The sequence below is a fragment of the Hyla sarda genome, chromosome 8, assembly GCF_029499605.1.
Source record: "Hyla sarda isolate aHylSar1 chromosome 8, aHylSar1.hap1, whole genome shotgun sequence".
In the NCBI taxonomy this organism is placed as follows: domain Eukaryota; kingdom Metazoa; phylum Chordata; class Amphibia; order Anura; family Hylidae; genus Hyla; species Hyla sarda.
Genome location: NC_079196.1, coordinates 218,827,941 through 218,847,569, shown reverse-complemented (window position 1 = coordinate 218,847,569; position 19,629 = coordinate 218,827,941). Strand labels below are relative to the sequence as shown.

The following is a 19,629-nucleotide window of genomic DNA, read 5'->3' as shown; positions in this document are numbered from 1 at the left end:
TTCTTCCTGTGCTCTGTCTGTTGCATCTAGTGCTTCGCTGTTTGGAGTTACAATTTCTTTCAGGGCTATGCTCCCTGGGTCGGTATTGGGTGTTGACGCTTTGTCCTGTTTTCTCTGGCTGTAGTTCCGGAGGGTTGCTTGTGTGGCCGGCCCGTGGGTCATCGAGGAGAGTGGTGTAATTTGTTGTCCGCTTTGGTGGCTCCTGCGACTTGGTCGCACTCACGGTACGGTACTTGCGAGTGGTTGGTGTTGGTGTGGAGGCCGGGATGTCTATCTACAGTCGTGGGGGGTCCCGGAGGTTCTAATGGGTCTGTGGACAGGGGATAAAAACATAAAAAATAATAAAAAAAGAAAAAAAAAAAAAAAAAAAAGTAATAAATAAATATTGGTTTCGGTACCTGGAATGCCCTTTGCAGTGACCTTACGAGGCTAATGTTTGATTTCCTGTTTCGTTTTAATAGGATGTGATATCGGAAGTGATCTGCTGTGTCACCTCTCCAAGGAGGTTCGAGATTTGGGCAGTGTTCTCAGTGTATCCAAATAACATTCTGAGTATGTGATGTGGGATCTTCACCTGTTCATGTGAATCAGCTAAAAATAAAAATAAAATAAAAATAATAAATAATCTAAAAAAATAAATAAATAAAAAGTTGGGTGGCTTTCCCGCTGTGCTGCACGGCACATGGCAGGGGGTGATTTTCTTTCTGCTTTGCGGGTGGTGTATACATAGGGGCTGGCCCCGCGAGTGGGTGGCCTTGCTGTCGGCGACCGGTTTTTCCTATCTGTTTTTGGGTCGCTTAGTGGCGGCTGCAGGTTTTTTGGTTGTCGCTTTTGCGTTGTTTTTCTGATCCGAGTTTTTGCGCTAGCTTTTTTCAGGGCTATGTGGATGGGGCACTTTTTCTTTCTCCTCGTCTCCTTCCATGGGACTTGGGTGTCTGTGTTTTTGGGTGCCTATTTTGTGCGTTTCATGGTAAAAGTTTAAAAATATAAAATGAAAAATAAAACTAATAAAGGCCCGTCGGTCCGAGACTGTTTAGGCGATCCGTGACACGCAGCTCGTGCTCCATGAGGGTCCGCGAATTACTGTTTTGTGAGTTCTGGATTTGCTCTCTTTTTGTATCGGGGCCGGCGGAGGTGGCTGGGTTTCCGGAGAGGGTAGCACTGCACGACGGCCGCGGGCGATCTGCATGTTGTGTTGCTATATTCACCCAGTTTGATGTTTCCCAGGTGTGTTTTTGTTCTGAGAGCGGCTTTCGAGGTGGTGCGAGTGCTGCAGCACCCTTCGGTGTATGGGCGAGTCTGAGAGATGAGTTCACACGGGTTATAAAAGAAAAAAAAAAAAGAAAAAAATTAAATAAATAAATTTAAAAAATTGGTCCTGGTGGCAGGTACCCGTATTTCCTGGAGAGGAAAAGTGTTGAGCGGATTTCCTGGAGAGGAAAAGTGTTGAGCGGATTTCCTGGAGAGGAAAAGTGTTGAGCGGATTTCCTGGAGAGGAAATGTGTTGGGTGTGCTGGGGGGCTGGAGGTGGCCCCAGGTGTTGGCTATCCACTATCTCTTGGGTGGGGGTCGGAGCCCAGTGTAGGGCTAACTGGTCTCCTCCGTGGCGGTAAGAAGACGGTGAAAGCGGGGTCAACCCGGGGTAGACCTCCACACAGGACGGTGTGGCAGCACCTCTCGGGTTGGTAAGAAGCCAATCGGTGTCTTTGTTACAGTTAAATTGTTATTTATATAAGTAATTTTATAAATAAAGCTGTGGCCGATCCCCACCCACGGAAAAGTTAAATTGTTGTTGTGTCAGTTATTATTTAAGTATTTATTGTAGTAAGGGGGAGGGGTAGTTATAGCCTGCTAGGAGCTAATTGTGTCTCAGCAGTCTGGAGGGGCAAGCTGTGCATAACTAGCTTGCCCCCTGACTGGTGAGCAGTAAGAGGTTAAGAAATATACAGGCAAGGTTTTTAGCCCCCTCCCCCGCCTGTAAAACTTGCAAATGGCTACAGTGGTATGTCCCATGGGTGGGGGGGGAAGGAGTGCACCAATCAGGGGTTTAATAGTTTCCCGGGCTTTCAGAGGCCCTCCCCTGGGTATTTATAGCTGTGGTGCCTCCCTTCCCCCCTCAATCTGCCCAGGACCCGGAGTTTTGCCCTCCCTCCCTCCCTTTTTGTATCTTTGTTTATTGTAAGTCACAGCTTGGCGGTAAGAAGACGGTGAAAGCGGGGTCAACCCGGGGTAGACCTCCACACAGGACGGTGTGGCAGCACCTCTCGGGTTGGTAAGAAGCCAATCGGTGTCTTTGTTACAGTTAAATTGTTATTTATATAAGTAATTTTATAAATAAAGCTGTGGCCGATCCCCACCCACGGAAAAGTTAAATTGTTGTTGTGTCAGTTATTATTTAAGTATTTATTGTAGTAAGGGGGAGGGGTAGTTATAGCCTGCTAGGAGCTAATTGTGTCTCAGCAGTCTCAGTTAACCCGGCGATGCGCAGCATCGCACGGGTTAACTGGCAGAAGTCCCGCTGTTTCCAGCAAGGGACAACTTCTGCTTCACCCCCAGGACCATCCATTGATGGTCCTGGTCAGCGATCACTGTGATTGGTCCCTGTGGACCAATCACAGTGATCTGGGGTGAAAGTTCAGATCCCCCGCACTGCCTGCCCCTGGAAATCGGGCAGAACGGGGACGATGGCTGCGGGGGCTCGCGGGGACCTGCGGCATAGGGGGGGAACATCAGGGGACCAGCGGCCTTACCTGGCGGGACCGAGGAGCAGCGCGGGACCGGCCACATGGACGAGCAGCGACGGGACCGGCAGGTAAGTACATGGTCCTCAGAAGCAGCAGTGAAGATCTTCACTGCTGCTTCTAGGAGTCTGAAAACTACAACTCCCAGCATGCCTAGACAGCCTTTGGCTGTCTGGGCATGCTGGGAGTTGTAGTTTTGCAACATCTGGAGGGCCCCAGTTTGGAGACCATTGTATAATGGTCTCCAATCTGTGCTCTTCCAGCTGTTGCAAAACTACAACTCCCAGCATGCACTGACTGTCCAGGCATGCTGGGAGTTTTAGTTCAGCAACATCTGGCCCTTCAGATGTTGCCGAACTACAACTCCCAGCATGCCCTTCAGCTGTCTGGGCATGCTGGGAGTTGTAGTTTTGCAACAACTGGAGACACACTGGTTGGGAAACATTGTTTCTAACTCAGTGTTTCCTAACCTGTGTGCCTCCAGCTGTTGCAAAACTATAACTCCCAGCATGCACTAACAGACCATGCATGCTGGGAGTTGTAGTTTTGCAACATCTGGAGGGCCCCAGTTTGGAGACCATTGTATAATGGTCTCCAATCTGTGCTCTTCCAGCTGTTGCAAAACTACAACTCCCAGTATGCACTGACTGTCCAGGCATGCTGGGAGTTTTAGTTCAGCAACATCTGGCCCTTCAGATGTTGCCGAACTACAACTCCCAGCATGCCCTTCAGCTGTCTGGGCATGCTGGGAGTTGTAGTTTTGCAACAACTGGAGACACACTGGTTGGGAAACATTGTCTGTTTCTAACTCAGTGTTTCCTAACCTGTGCCTCCAGCTGTTGCAAAGCTATAACTCCCAGCATGCACTAACAGACCATGCATGCTGGGAGTTGTGGTTTTGCAACAGCTGGTGCACCCCCCCCCCCCCCCCCCCCCCTGTGAATGTACAGGGTACATTCACATGGGCGAGGCTTTTACAGTGGGTTTCTCGCATCTTGAGATGCAGCAAATTTTGCGCCGGGAAACTCGCTGTAATTCCCCGCCCATGTGACTGTACCCTAAAAACACTACACTACACTAACACAAAATAAAATAAAAAGTTAAAAACACTACATATACACATGCCCCTACACAGCCCCCCTCCCCCAATAAGAACGTCCGGTACACCACTGTTTCCAAAGCAGAGCCTCCAGCTGTTGAAAAACAACAACTCCCAGTACTGCCGGACAGCCGTTGACTGTCCACTCATGCTGGGAGTTTTGCAACAGCTGGAGGCACCCTGTTTGGGAATCACTGGCGTAGAATACCCCTATGTCCACCCCTATGCAAATCCCTAATTTAGGCCTCAAATGCGCACGGCGCTCTCACTTTGGAGCCCTGTCGTATTTCAAGGCAACAGTTTAGGGCCACATATGGGGTATCGCCATACTCGGGAGAAATTGCGTTACAAGGTTTGGGGGGCTTTTTCTTCTTTAACCCTTCATGAAAAGGAAATGTTGGGGTCTACACCAGAATGTTAGTGTAAAATTTTTTTATTTTTTACACTAACATGCTGATGTTGCCCTATACTTTACATTTTCACAAGAGGTAAAAGGGAAAAAAGCCCCCCAAAATTTGTAACGCAATTTCTCCAGACTACAGAGATACCCCATATGTGGGCGCAAAGTGCTCTGGGGGCGCACAACAAGGCCCAGAAGGGAGAGCGCACCATGTACATTTGAGGTGATTTGCACAGGGGTGGCTGATTGTTACAGCGGTTTTGACAAACGCAAAAAAAACAAAACCCCACATGTGACCCCATTTCGGAAACGACACCCCTCACGGAATGTAATGAGGGGTGCAGTGAGAATTTAACCCCCACAGGTGTCTGACGGATCTTTGGAACAGTGGTCCGTGAAAATGAAAACTTGTACAGCCCACTGTTCCAAAGATCTGTCATACACCAGTGGGGGGCAAATGCTCACTGTACCCCTTGTTACGTTCCTCAAGGGGTCTCGTTTCCAAAATGGTATGCCATGTGGTTTTTTTTTTTGCTGTTCTGGCACCAGAGGGGCTTCCTAAATGCGATATGCCCCCCGAGCAAAATTTGCTCTCAAAAAGCCAAATATGACTCCTTCTCTTCTGAGCATTGTAGTTCGCCCATAGTTCACTTCAGGTCAACTTATGGGGTACCTCCATACTCAGAAGAGAAGGGGTTACAAATATTGGGGGATATTTCCTGCTATTAACCCTTGCAAAAATGTGAAATTTGGGGGGAAACACACATTTTAGTGAAAAAAAAAATTTTTTTTTTACATATGCAAAACTCGTGAAACACCTGTGGGGTATTAAGGCTCACTTTATTCCTTGTTATGTTCCTCAAGGGATCTAGTTTCCAAAATGGTATGCCATGTGAGGTTTTTTTTGCTGTTCTGGCACCATAGGGGCTTCCTAAATGCAACATGCCCCCAAAAACCATTTCAGAAAAACGTACTCTCCAAAATTCCCTTATCGCTCTTTCCGTTCTGAGCCCTCTACTGCGCCCGCCGAACACTTTACATAGACATATGAGGTATGTGCTTACTCGAGAGAAATCGGGCTACAAATATAAGTATACATTTTCTCCTTTTACCCCTTGTAAAAATTCAAAAATTGGGTCTACAAGAACATGCGAGTGTAAAAAATGAAGATTGTGAATTTTCTCCTTCACTTTGCTTCTATTCCTGTGAAACACCTAAAGGGTTAAAATGATGACTGAATGTCATTTTGAATACTTTGGTGGGTGCAGTTTTTATAATGGGGTCTTTTGTGGGGTATTTCTAATATGAAGACCCTTCAAATCCACTTCAAACCTGAACTGGTCCCTGAAAAATAGTGAGTTTGAAAATTTTGTGAAAAATTGGAAAATTGCTGCTGAACTTTGAAGCCCTCTGGTGTCTTCCAAAAGTAAAAACTCGTCGCTTTTATGATGCAGACATAAAGTAGACATATTGTATATGTGAATAAAACATTTTTTTATTTGTAATATACATTTTCCTTACAAGCAGAGAGCTTCAAAGTTAGAAAAATGCAAAATTTTCTAATTTTTCATCAAATTTTAGGATTTTTCAACAGGAAAGGATGCAAGTTACCACAAAAATTTACCAACATGTTAAAGTAGAATATGTCACGAAAAAACAATCTCGAATCAGAATGATAACTAAAAGCATTCCAGAGTTATTAATGTTTAAAGTGGTCAGATGTGCAAAAAACGCTCTGGTCCTTAAGGCCAAAATGGGCTTGGTCCTGAAGGGGTTAATTATAGCCAAGTCCTCTCTTTCATATAACCATTCCCCAATTTTCATCATAGCCATTTTCCCGATGTTATATAGCCATTCCCCTCATATTCTTTGCTTATATACACTCCCCACACATCCATTCCCCTCATATTCATCCCTTCATATTCAACCCCTCATATCCATTCCCCTTATATCCATTCCCCTCATATCCATTCCCTCATATCCATTCCCTCATATCCATTCCCCTTATATCCATTCCCCTCATATCCATTCCCTCATATCCATTCCCCTCATATCCATTCCCCTCATATCTATTTCATTCATATCCACTCCCTTCATATCCATTTCCCTCATATCCATTCCTCTCATATCCATTCCCCTCATATCCATTCCTCTCATATCCATTCCCCTCATATCCATTCCCCTCATATCCATTCCTCTCATATCCATTCCTCTCATATCCATTCCTCTCATATCCATTCCCCTCATATCCATTCCTCTCATATCCATTCCTCTCATACCCATTCCCCTCATATCCATTCCTCTCATATCCATTCCCCTCATATCCATTCCTCTCATATCCATTCCTCTCATATCCATTCCCCTCATATCCATTCCTTTCATATCCATTCCCCTCATATCCATTCCCCTCATATCCATTCCCCTCATATCCATTCCCCTCATATCCATTCCCCTCATATCCATTCCCCTCATATCCATTCCCCTCATATCCACTCCCTTCATATCCATTTCCCTCATATCCATTCCCCTCATATCCATTCCTCTCATATCCATTCCTCTCATATCCATTCCCCTCATATCCATTCCCCTCATATCCATTCCCCTCATATCCATTCCCCTCATATCCATTCCCTTCATATCCATTCCCCTCATATCCATTCCCCTAATATCCATTCCCCTCATATCCATTCCCCTCATCTTCATTCCCCTCATATCCGTTCCCCTCATATCCATTCCCTCATATCCATTCCCCTCATATCCATTCCCTTATATCCATTCCCCTCATATCAATTCCCCTCTTATCCATTCCCCTCATATCCATTCCCCTCATATCCATTCCCCTCATATCAATTCCCCTCTTATCCATTCCCCTCATATCCATTCCCCTCATATCCATTCCCCTCATATCAATTCCCCTCTTATCCATTCCCCTCATATCCATTCCCCTCATATCCATTCCCCTCATGTCCATTCCCCTCATATCCATTCCTCTCATATCCATTCCCTCATATCCATTCCCTCATATCCATTCCCCTCATATCCATTCCTCTCATATTCATCCCCCTCATATCCATTCCCCTCATATCCATTCCCCTCATTTCCATTCCCCTCATATCTATCCCCTCATATCCCTTCCCCTCATATCCATTCACTCATATCCATTCCCCTCATATCCATTCCCTTATATCCATTCCTCTCATATCCATTCCCCTCATATCCATTCCCTCATATCCATTCCCCTCATATCCATTCCCTCATATCCATTCCCCTCATATCCATTCCCCTCATATCCATTCCCCTCATATCCATTCCTGTCATATCCATTCCCCTCATATCCATTCCTCTCATATCCATTCCCCTCATATCCATTCCCTCATATCCATTCCCCTCATATCCATTCCCTCATATCCATTCCCCTCATATCCATTCCCCTCATATCCATTCCCCTCATATCCATTCCCTCATATCCATTCCCCTCATATCCTTTCCCCTCATATCCATTCCCTCATATCCATTCCCCTCATATCCATTCCCCTCATATCCATTCCCTCATATCCATTCCCTCATATCCATTCCTCTCATATCCATCCCCCTCATATCCATTCCCTCATATCCATTCCCCTCATATCCATTCCCCTCATATCCATTCCCCTCATATCCATTCCTCTCATATCCATTCCCCTCATATCCATTCCCTCATATCCATTCCCCTCATATCCATTCCCCTCATATCCATTCCACTCATATCCATTCCACTCATATCCATTCCCTCATATCCATTCCCCTCATATCCATTCCCCTCATATCCATTCCTCTAATATCCATTTCTCTCATATCCATCCCCCTCATATCCATTCCCCTCATATCCATTCCCCTCATATCCATTCCCCTCATATCCATTCCCCTCATATCCATTCCCTCATATCCATTCCCCTCATATCCATTCCCTCATCTTCATTCCCCTCATATCCATTCCTCTCATATCCATTCCCCTCATCTTCATTCCCCTCATATCCATTCCCCTCATATCCATTCCCTCATCTTCATTCCCCTCATATCCATTACCCTCATATACATTCCCCTCATATTCATTCCCCTCATATCCATTCCTCTCATATCCATCCCCTCATATCCATTCCCTCATCTTCATTCCCCTCATATCCATTCCCCTCATATCCATTCTCTCATCTTCATTCCCCTCATATCCATTCCTCTCATATCCATTCCCCTCATATCCATTCCCCTCATATCCATTCCCCTCATATCCATTCCCCTTATATCCATTCCCCTCATATCCTTTCTCTCATCTTCATTCCCCTCATATCCATTCCTCTCATATCCATTCCCCTCATATCCATTCCCCTCATATCAATTCCCCTCATATCCATTCCCCTCATCTTCGTTCCCCTCATATCCGTTCCTCTCATATCCATTCCCCTCATATCCATTCCTCTAATATCCATTCCTCTCATATCCATTCCCCTCATATCCATCCCCCTCATATTCATTCCCCTCATATCCATTCCCCTCATATTCATTCCCTCATATCCTTTCCCTCATATCCTTTCCCTCATATCCATTCCTCTCATATCCATTCCTCTCAAATCCATTCCCCTTATATCCATTCCTCTCATATCCATTCCTCTCATATCCATTCCTCTCATATCCATTCCCCTCATATCCATTCCCTCATTTCCATTCCTCTCATATCCATTCCCCTCATATCCATTCCCCTCATATCCATTCCCCTCATATCCATTCCCCTCATATCCATTCCCCTCATATCCATTCCCCTCATATCCATTCCCCTCATATTCATTCCCTCATTTCCATTCCTCTCATATCCATTCCTCTCATATCCATTCCCTTCATATCCATTCCCCTCATATCCATTCCCCTCATATCCATTCCTCTCAAATCCATTCCCCTCATATCCATTCCCCTCATATCCATTCCCCTCATATCCATTCCTCTCATATCCATTCCCTTCATATCCATTCCTGTCACGATGCCGGCTGGCAGGTAGTGGATCCTCTGTGCCAGAGAGGGATGGCGAGGACCGCGCTAGTGGACCGGTTCTAAGCCACTACAGGTTTTCACCAGAGCCCGCCGCAAAGCGAGATGGTCTTGCTGCGGCGGTAGTGACCAGGTCGTATCCACTAGCAACGGCTCACCTCTCTGGCTGCTGAAGATACTGAAGATAGGCGAGGTACAAGGGAGTAGGCAGTAGCAAGGTCGGACGTAGCAGAAGGTCGGGGGCAGGCGGCAAGGTTCGTAGTCAGGGGAGATAGCAAAGGTACTGGTACACAGGCTATTGAACACACAAGGAACGCTTTCACTGGCACTAAGGCAACAAGATCCGGCAAGGGAGTGCAAGGGAGGAGACTAGATATAGCCAGGGAACAGGTGGGAACCAATTAAGCTAATTGGGCCAGGCACCAATCATTGGTGCACTGGCCCTTTAAGTCTCAGGGAGCTGGCGCGCGCGCGCCCTAGAGAGCGGAGCCGCGCGCGCCAGCACATGACCGCAGGAGACGGGAACGGGTAAGTGACCTGGGATGCGATTCGCGAGCGGGCGCGTCCCGCTGTGCGAATCGCATCCCCCACGGCCATGGCAGAGCAGCGCTCCCGGTCAGCGCTGACCGGGGAGCTGCAGGGAGAAGGACGCCGTGAGCGCTCCGGGGAGGAGCGGGGACCCGGAGCGCTAGGCGTAACAGTACCCCCCCCCCCTTAGGTCTCCCCTTCTCTTTATCGGGTAACTGCCTCCCCTGGAATGAGGACACCGGGAAAGGATGGAGGGATTCCTCAACGGCAGGCAGAACCGCAGGAGTAGGAATGGGGAGAGAGGGCAGAGGGCGAGACCTGGCACGGGGCAGTGTGACACCAGGACGAGGGCCATGAGGGGACACAGAAGCTTGCCTGATGGAACTGGGAGGGGGGGGAGGGGCATTTCCTGTGGCAGGCAGAGTCCTTAATGACCTTAGGGGGACCGGATACAGGAGGAACCACAGAGTTACGGCAAGGGTTACTGGGAACCGGTTTTAGACAGTTCTTGGCACAAGAGGACCCCCAACTCTTGATCTCCCCAGTGGACCAATCCAGGGTTGGGGAATGAAGTTGAAGCCAGGGAAGTCCAAGGAGAATTTCCGAGGTGCAATTGGGGAGGACCAAAAGTTCAATCCTCTCGTGATGAGATCCGATGCTCATAAGAAGGGGCTCCGTGCGGAAACGTATGGTACAGTCCAACCTGGCTCCGTTGACCGCGGAAATGTGGAGTGGCTTGACAAGACGGGTCACCGGGATACGGAATTTATTCACAAAGGACTCCCGAATAAAATTCCCAGAAGCTCCAGAGTCCAGGCAGGCCACGGCTGAGAGGGGAGAGCTGGCTGAAGTGGAAATCCGAACAGGTACCGTGAGACGTGGAGAAGCCGACTTGGCATCAAGAGACGCCACACCCACGAGAGCTGAGTGCGAGCGTGCGTTTCCCAGACGTGGAGGACGGATTGGGCAATCCACCAAAAAATGTTCAGTACTGGCACAGTACAGACAGAGATTCTCTTCCTTACGGCGATTCCTCTCTTCCAGGGTCAGGCGAGACCGATCCACTTGCATGGCCTCCTCGGCGGGAGGCCTAGGCGCAGATTGCAGTGGAGACTGTGGGAGAGGTGTCCAGAGATCTAAGTCTTTTTCCTGGCGGAGCTCTTGATGCCTCTCAGAAAAACGCATGTCAATGCGAGTGGCTAGATGAATGAGTTCATGCAGGTTAGCAGGAGTCTCTCGTGCGGCCAGAACATCTTTAATGTTGCTGGATAGGCCTTTTTTAAAGGTCGCGCAGAGAGCCTCATTATTCCAGGATAGTTCAGAAGCAAGAGTACGGAATTGTATGGCGTACTCGCCAACGGAGGAATTACCCTGGACCAGGTTCAGCAGGGCAGTCTCAGCAGAAGAGGCTCGGGCAGGTTCCTCAAAGACACTTCGAATTTCCGAGAAGAAGGAGTGAACAGAGGCAGTGACGGGGTCATTGCGGTCCCAGAGCGGTGTGGCCCATGACAGGGCTTTTCCAGACAGGAGGCTGACTACGAAAGCCACCTTAGACCTTTCAGTGGGAAACTGGTCCGACATCATCTCCAAGTGCAGAGAACATTGCGAAAGGAAGCCACGGCAAAACTTAGAGTCCCCATTAAATTTGTCCGGCAAAGACAGGCGGAGGCTAGGAGTGGCCACTCGCTGCGGAAGGGGTGCAGGAGCTGGCGGAGGAGATGGTTGTTGCTGCTGTAGCTGAGACTGAACTTGCTGTAGCTGTGACTGTTGCTGCTGTTGCTGTGACTGGAGCTGCTGTAGCTGCGACTGGAGTTGCTGTGTCATGGTGGTCAAGTACGACAGCTGGTGCTCTTGTCGGGCGACCAATGTAGGGAGGTCGGCGGCAGCTGGCAGAGGAACTTCAGCGGGATCCATGGCCGGATCTACTGTCACGATGCCGGCTGGCAGGTAGTGGATCCTCTGTGCCAGAGAGGGATGGCGAGGACCGCGCTAGTGGACCGGTTCTAAGCCACTACAGGTTTTCACCAGAGCCCGCCGCAAAGCGAGATGGTCTTGCTGCGGCGGTAGTGACCAGGTCGTATCCACTAGCAACGGCTCACCTCTCTGGCTGCTGAAGATACTGAAGATAGGCGAGGTACAAGGGAGTAGGCAGTAGCAAGGTCGGACGTAGCAGAAGGTCGGGGGCAGGCGGCAAGGTTCGTAGTCAGGGGAGATAGCAAAGGTACTGGTACACAGGCTATTGAACACACAAGGAACGCTTTCACTGGCACTAAGGCAACAAGATCCGGCAAGGGAGTGCAAGGGAGGAGACTAGATATAGCCAGGGAACAGGTGGGAACCAATTAAGCTAATTGGGCCAGGCACCAATCATTGGTGCACTGGCCCTTTAAGTCTCAGGGAGCTGGCGCGCGCGCGCCCTAGAGAGCGGAGCCGCGCGCGCCAGCACATGACCGCAGGAGACGGGAACGGGTAAGTGACCTGGGATGCGATTCACGAGCGGGCGCGTCCCGCTGTGCGAATCGCATCCCCCACGGCCATGGCAGAGCAGCGCTCCCGGTCAGCGCTGACCGGGGAGCTGCAGGGAGAAGGACGCCGTGAGCGCTCCGGGGAGGAGCGGGGACCCGGAGCGCTAGGCGTAACAATTCCCCTCATATCCATTCCCCTCATATCCATTCCTCTCAAATCCATTCCCCTCATATCCATTCCCCTCATATCCATTCCCTCATATCCATTCCTCTCATATCCATTCCCCTCATATCCATTCCCCTCATATCCATTCCTCTCATATCCATTCCCTTCATATCCATTCCCATCATATCCATTCCTCTCATATCCATTCCTCTCATATCCATTCCCTCATATCCATTCCCCTCATATCCATTCCTCTCATATCCATTCCTCTCATATCCATTCCTCTCATATCCATTCCCCTCATATCCATTCCCCTCATATCCATGCCCCTCATATCCATCCCCCTCATATCCATTCCCCTCATATCCATTCCTCTCATATCCATTCCCTCATATCCATTCCTCTCAAATCCATTCCCTCATATCCATTCCCCTCATATCCATTCCTCTCATATCCATTCCCCTCATATCCATTCCTCTCATATCCATTCCTCTCATATCCATTCCTCTCAAATCCATTCCCTCATATCCATTCCTCTCATATCCATTCCTCTCATATCCATTCCCCTCATATCCATTCCCCTCATATCCATTCCCCTCATATCCATCCCCCTTATATCCATTCCCCTCATATCCATTCCCCTCATATCCATTCCCTCATATCCATTCCCCTCATATCCATCCCCCTCATATCCATTCCCCTCATATCCATCACTCTCATATCCATTCCCTCATATCCATCACTCTCATATCCATTCCTCTCATATCCATTCCCTCATATCCATTCCCCTCATATCCATTCCCTCATATCCATTCCCCTCATATCCATCCCCCTCATATCCATTCCCCTATATCCATTCCCTCATATCCATTCCCTCATATCCATTCCCCTCATATCCATTCCCCTCATATCCATTCCTCTCATATCCATTCCTCTCATATCCATTCCCCTCATATCCATTCCTCTCATATCCATTCCCTCATATCCATTCCCTCATATCCATTCTCCTCATATCCATTCCTCTCATATCCATTCCCTCATATCCATTCCCCTCATATCCATTCCTCTCATATCCATTCCCTCATATCCATCTCTCTCATATCCATTCCCTCATATCCATTCCCCTCATATCCATTCCTCTCATATCCATCCCCCTCATATCCATTCCCCTCATATCCATTCCCCTCATATCCATCCCCCTCATATCCATTCCCCTCATATCCATTCCTCTCATATCCATTCCCTCATATACATTCCCCTCATATCCATCCCCCTCATATCCATTCCCCTCATATCCATTCCCCTCTTATCCATTCCCGCATATCCATCCCCCTCATATCCATTCCCCTCATATCCATCCCCCTCATATCCATTCCCCTCATATCCATTCCTCTCATATCCATTCCCTCATATCCATCCCCCTCATATCCATTCCCTCATATCCATTCCCCTCATATCCATCCCCCTCATATCCCTTCCCTCATATCCATTCCCCTCATATCCATTCCTCTCATTTTCATTCCCTCATATCAATTCCCCTCATATCCATCCCCCTCATATCCATTCCCCTCATATCCATCCCCCTCATATCCATTCCCCTCATATCCATCCCCCTCATATCCATTCCTCTTATATCCGTTCCACTCATATCCATTCCCTCATATCCATTCCCCTCATATCCATCCCCCTCATATCCATTCCCCTCATATGCATTCCCCTCATATCCATCCCCCTCATATCCCTTCCCTCATATCCATTCCCCTCATATCCATCCCCCTCATATCCATTCCTCTCATATCCATCCCCCTCATATCCATTCCTCTCATATCCATTCCCTCATATCCATCCCCCTCATATCCATTCCCTCATATCCATTCCCCTCATATCCATTCCCCTCATATCCATTCCTCTCATATTCATTCCCTCATATCCATTCCTCTCATATTCATTCCCTCATATCCATTCCCCTCATATCCATCCCCCTCATATCCATTCCCCTCATATCCATTCCCCTCATATCCATCCCCCTCATATCCATTCCCCTCATATCCATTCCTCTCATATCCATTCCACTCATATCCATTCCCTCATATCCATTCCCCTCATATCCATCCCCCTCATATCCATCCCCCTCATATCCATTCCCCTCATATCCATTCCCCTCATATCAATTCCCCTCATATCAATTCCCCTCATATCCATCCCCCTCATATCCATTCCCCTCATATCCATTCCCCTCATATCCATTCCCCTAATATCCATTCCCCTCATATCCATTCCCCTCATATCCATTCCCCTCATATCCATCCCCCTCACATCCATTCCCCTCATATTCATTCCCCTCATATCCATTCCCCTCATATCCATTCCCCTCATATCCATTCCCCTCATCTTCATTCCCCTCATATCCATTCCTCTCATATCCATTCCCCTCATATCCATTCCTCTCATATCCATTCCTCTCATATCCATTCCCCTCATATCCATTCCCCTCATATCCATTCCCCTCATATCCATTCCCCTCATATCCATTCCCCTCATATCCATTCCCCTCATATCCATTCCCCTCATATCTATACCCTCATCTTCATTCCCCTCATATCCATTCCCCTCATATCCATTCCCCTCATATTCATTCCCCTCATATCCATTCCTCTCATATCCATTCCTCTCATATCCATTCCCCTCATATCCATTCCCCTCATATCCATTCCCCTCATATCCATTCCCCTCATATCTATACCCTCATATCCATTCCCCTCATATCCATTCCCTCATATCAATTCCCCTCATATCCATTCCCCTTATATCCATTCCTCTCATATCCATTCCCCACATATCCATTCCTCTCATATCCATTCCCTCATATCCATTCCCCTCATATCCATTCCCCTCATATCCATTCCCCTCATATCCATTCCCCTCATATCCATTCCCTCATTTCCATTCCTCTCATATCCATTCCTCTCATATCCATTCCTCTCATATCCATTCCCTCATATCCATTCCTCTCATATCCATTCCCCTCATATCCATTCCCCTCATATCCATTCCTCTCATATCCATTCCCCCTCATATCCATTCCTCTCATATCTATTCCCCTCATATCCATTTCCCCTCACATCCATTCCCCTCATATCCATTCCCCTCATATCCATTCCTCTCATATCTATTCCCCTCATATCCATTTCCCCTCATATCCATTTCCCCTCATATCCATTTCCCCTCATATCCATTTCCCCTCATATCCATTCCTCTCATATCCATTCCCCTCATATCCATTCCTCTCATATCCATTCCCCTCATATCCATTCCTCTCATATCCATTCCCTCATATCCATTCCTCTCATATCCATTCCCCTCATATCCATTCCTCTCATATCCATTCCCTCATATCCATTCCCCTCATATCCATTCCTCTCATATCCATTCCCTCATATCCATTCCTCTCATATCCATTTCCCCTCATATCCATTTCCCCTCATATCCATTCCCCTCATATCCATTCCCCTCATATCCATTCCTCTCATATCCATTCCCCTCATATCCATTCCCCTCATATCCATTCCCCTCATATCCATTCCTCTCATATCCATTCCCCTCATATCCATTCCTCTCATATCCATTCCCCTCATATCCATTCTCCTCATATCCATTCCCCTCATATCCATTCCTCTCATATCCATTCCCCTCATATCCATTCTCCTCATATCCATTCCACTCATATCCATTCCCCTCATATCCATTCCCCTCATATCCATTCCCCTCATATCCATTCCTCTCATATCCATTCCCCTCATATCCATTCCCTCATATCCATTCCCCTCATATCCATTCCCCTCATATCCATTCCCCTCATATCCATTCCCCTCATATCCATTCCCCTCATATCCATTCCCCTCATATCCATTCCTCTCATATCTATTCCCCTCATATCCATTCCCCTCATATCCATTCCTCTCATATCCATTCCCCTCATATCCATTCCCCTCATATCCATTCCTCTCATATCCATTCCCCTCATATCCATTTCCCTCATAACCATTCCCCTCATATCCATTCCCCTCATATCCATTCCCCTCATATCCATTCCCCTCATATCCATTCCCCTCATATCCATTCCCCTCATATCCATTCCTCTCATATCCATTCCCCTCATATCCATTCCTCTCATATCCATTCCCCTCATATCCATTCCCTCATAACCATTCCCCTCATATCCATTCCCCTCATATCCATTCCCCTCATATCCATTCCCCTCATATCCATTCCCTCATATCCATTCCCCTCATAACCATTCCCCTCATATCCATTCCCCTCATATCCATTCCCCTCATATCCATTCCCTCATATCCATTCCCCTCATAACCATTCCCCTCATATCCATTCCCCTCATATCCATTCCCCTCATAGCCATTCCCCTCATAGCCATTCCTCTCATATCCATTCCTCTCATATCCATTCCCCTCATATCCATTCCCCTCATATCCATTCCCCTCATAGCCATTCCTCTCATATCCATTCCTCTCATATCCATTCCCCTCATATCCATTCCCCTCATATCCATTCCCCTCATAGCCATTCCCCTCATAGCCATTCCTCTCATATCCATTCCCCTCATATCCATTCCCCTCATATCCATTCCCCTCATAACCATTCCCCTCATATCCATTCCCCTCATATCCATTCCCCTCATAGCCATTCCCCTCATAGCCATTCCTCTCATATCCATTCCTCTCATATCCATTCCCCTCATATCCATTCCCCTCATATCCATTCCTCTCATATCCATTCCCCTCATATCCATTCCCCTCATATCCATTCCCCTCATATCCATTCCCCTCATAGCCATTCCTCTCATATCCATTCCTCTCATATCCATTCCTCTCATATCCATTCCCCTCATATCCATTCCTCTCATATCCATTCCCCTCATATCCATTCCCCTCATATCCATTCCTCTCATATCCATTCCCCTCATATCCATTCCCCTCATAACCATTCCCCTCATAACCATTCCCCTCATATCCATTCCCCTCATATCCATTCCCCTCATATCCATTCCTCTCATATCCATTCCTCTCATATCCATTCCCCTCATATCCATTCCCTCATATCCATTCCCCTCATATCCATTCCCCTCATATCCATTCCCCTCATATCCATTCCCTCATATCCATTCCCCTCATATCCATTCCCCTCATATCCATTCCCCTCATATCCATTCCTCTCATATCATTTCCCCTCATATTCATTCCCTCATATCCATTCCCCTCATATCCATTCCTCTCATATCCATTCCTCTCATATCCATTCCCCTCATATCCATTCCCCTCATATCCATTCCCCTCATATCCATTCCCTCATATCCATTCCCCTCATATCCATCCCCTCATATCCATTCCCCTCATATCCATCCCCTCATATCCATTCCCTCATATCCATTCCTCTCATATCCATTCCCTCATATCCATTCCCCTCATATCCATCCCCTCATATCCATTCCCCTCATATCCATCCCCTCATATCCATTCCCTCATATCCATTCCCCTCATATCCATTCCCCTCATATCCATCCCCTCATATCCATTCCCTCATATCCATTCCTCTCATATCCATTCCTCTCATATCCATTCCCCTCATATCCATTCCTCTCATATCCATTCCCTCATATCCATTCCCTCATATCCATTCCTCTCATATCCATTCCCCTCATATCCATTCCTCTCATATCCATTCCCTCATATCCATTCCCCTCATATCCATTCCCCTCATATCCATTCCCCTCATATCCATTCCCTCATATCCATTCCTCTCATATCCATTCCCTTTATATCCATTCCCTCATATTCATTCCCCTCATATCCATTCCTCTCATATCCATTCCTCTCATATCCATTCCCCTCATATCCATTCCTCTCATATCCATTCCCCTCATATCCATTCCCCTCATATCCATTCCCCTCATATCCATTCCCTTCATATCCATTCCCCTCATATCCATTCCCCTCATATCCATTCCCCTCATATCCATTCCCCTCATATCCATTCCCTTATATCCATTCCCCTCATATCCATTCCTCTCATATCCATTCCCCTCATATCCATTCCCCTCATATCCATTCCTCTCATATCCATTCCTCTCATATCCATTCCCCTCATATCCATTCCCCTCATATCCATTCCCCTCATATCCATTCCTCTCATATCCATTCCCCTCATATCCATTCCCCTTATATCCATTCCTCTCATATCCATTCCCCTCATATCCATTCCCCTCATATCCATTCCTCTCATATCCATTCCCCTCATATCCATTCCCCTCATATCCATTCCTCTCATATCCATTCCCTCATATCCATTCCTCTCATATCCATTCCCCTCATATCCATTTCCCTCATATCCATTCCCCTCATATCCATTCCCCTCATATCCATTCCCCTCATATCCATTCCTCTCATATCCATTCCCCTCATATCCATTCCCTCATATCCATTCCTCTTATATCCATTCCTCTCATATCCATTCCCCTCATATCCATTCCCCTCATATCCATTCCTCTCATATCCATTCCCCTCATATCCATTCCCCTCATATCCATTCCCTCATATCCATTCCCCTCATATCCATTCCCCTCATATCCATTCCCTCATATCCATTCCCTTATATCCATTCCTCTCATATCTGATCACTTATTATTCCTTTCTCTCATATATATAAGGTATGTCATTTTTCAATATCACATAAGAACCAAGGTTATACGGTACCTGCCTCGTGCTTATCAGTTGTCAAAGGATATTGGCCCAGATTTATCAAACAGTGTGAGAGAAATAATGTAGTGATTTTCCCACAGCAACCAATCACAGCTTAGGTTTCACTTTACCACAGCTCGTTAGCTGAGCTGTGATTGGTTGCTGGGGGAAATCACTCTATATTTTCCCTCACACAGTTTATAAATCTGGGCAGATAAATATCATGTCTATAGATAGACACCATGACACACTATATACTATTTCAGTATACATGTAGCAGGAGAATAGACATGTCCCCTCATAACGTCACGCCCCACCCCCTAAATGAAGGGGTGGGGTGTGACATCATGAGGGGGCAGGGCTATGACGTCACGAGCTCCCGGCTCCGGCTTCGGCTCCAGCGTTCGAAACTGTTTGTTCCAAACGCTGAGCAGCGGAGTACCCCTTTAAGATATGGTGGTA

At 47.2% G+C, this 19,629-nt stretch overlaps 1 protein-coding gene across 8 annotated transcripts in view; it reads right to left on the bottom strand.

Moving 5' to 3' along the window:
* LOC130284900 (NXPE family member 4-like) overlaps positions 1-19,357 on the bottom strand; it is a 92,562-nt gene extending 73,205 nt beyond the window's left edge. Inside the window, exon 1 of one of the 8 annotated variants that reach the window (XM_056535815.1) lies at positions 19,183-19,357. The gene's annotated coding sequence lies outside the window, so the exon portion shown is untranslated. The remainder of the gene's footprint in view (positions 1-19,182) is intronic. The other 7 variants (XM_056535819.1, XM_056535823.1, XM_056535816.1 and 4 more) reach the window with 7 other exon arrangements.
* Between the last annotated feature and the right edge of the window lie 272 nt (positions 19,358-19,629).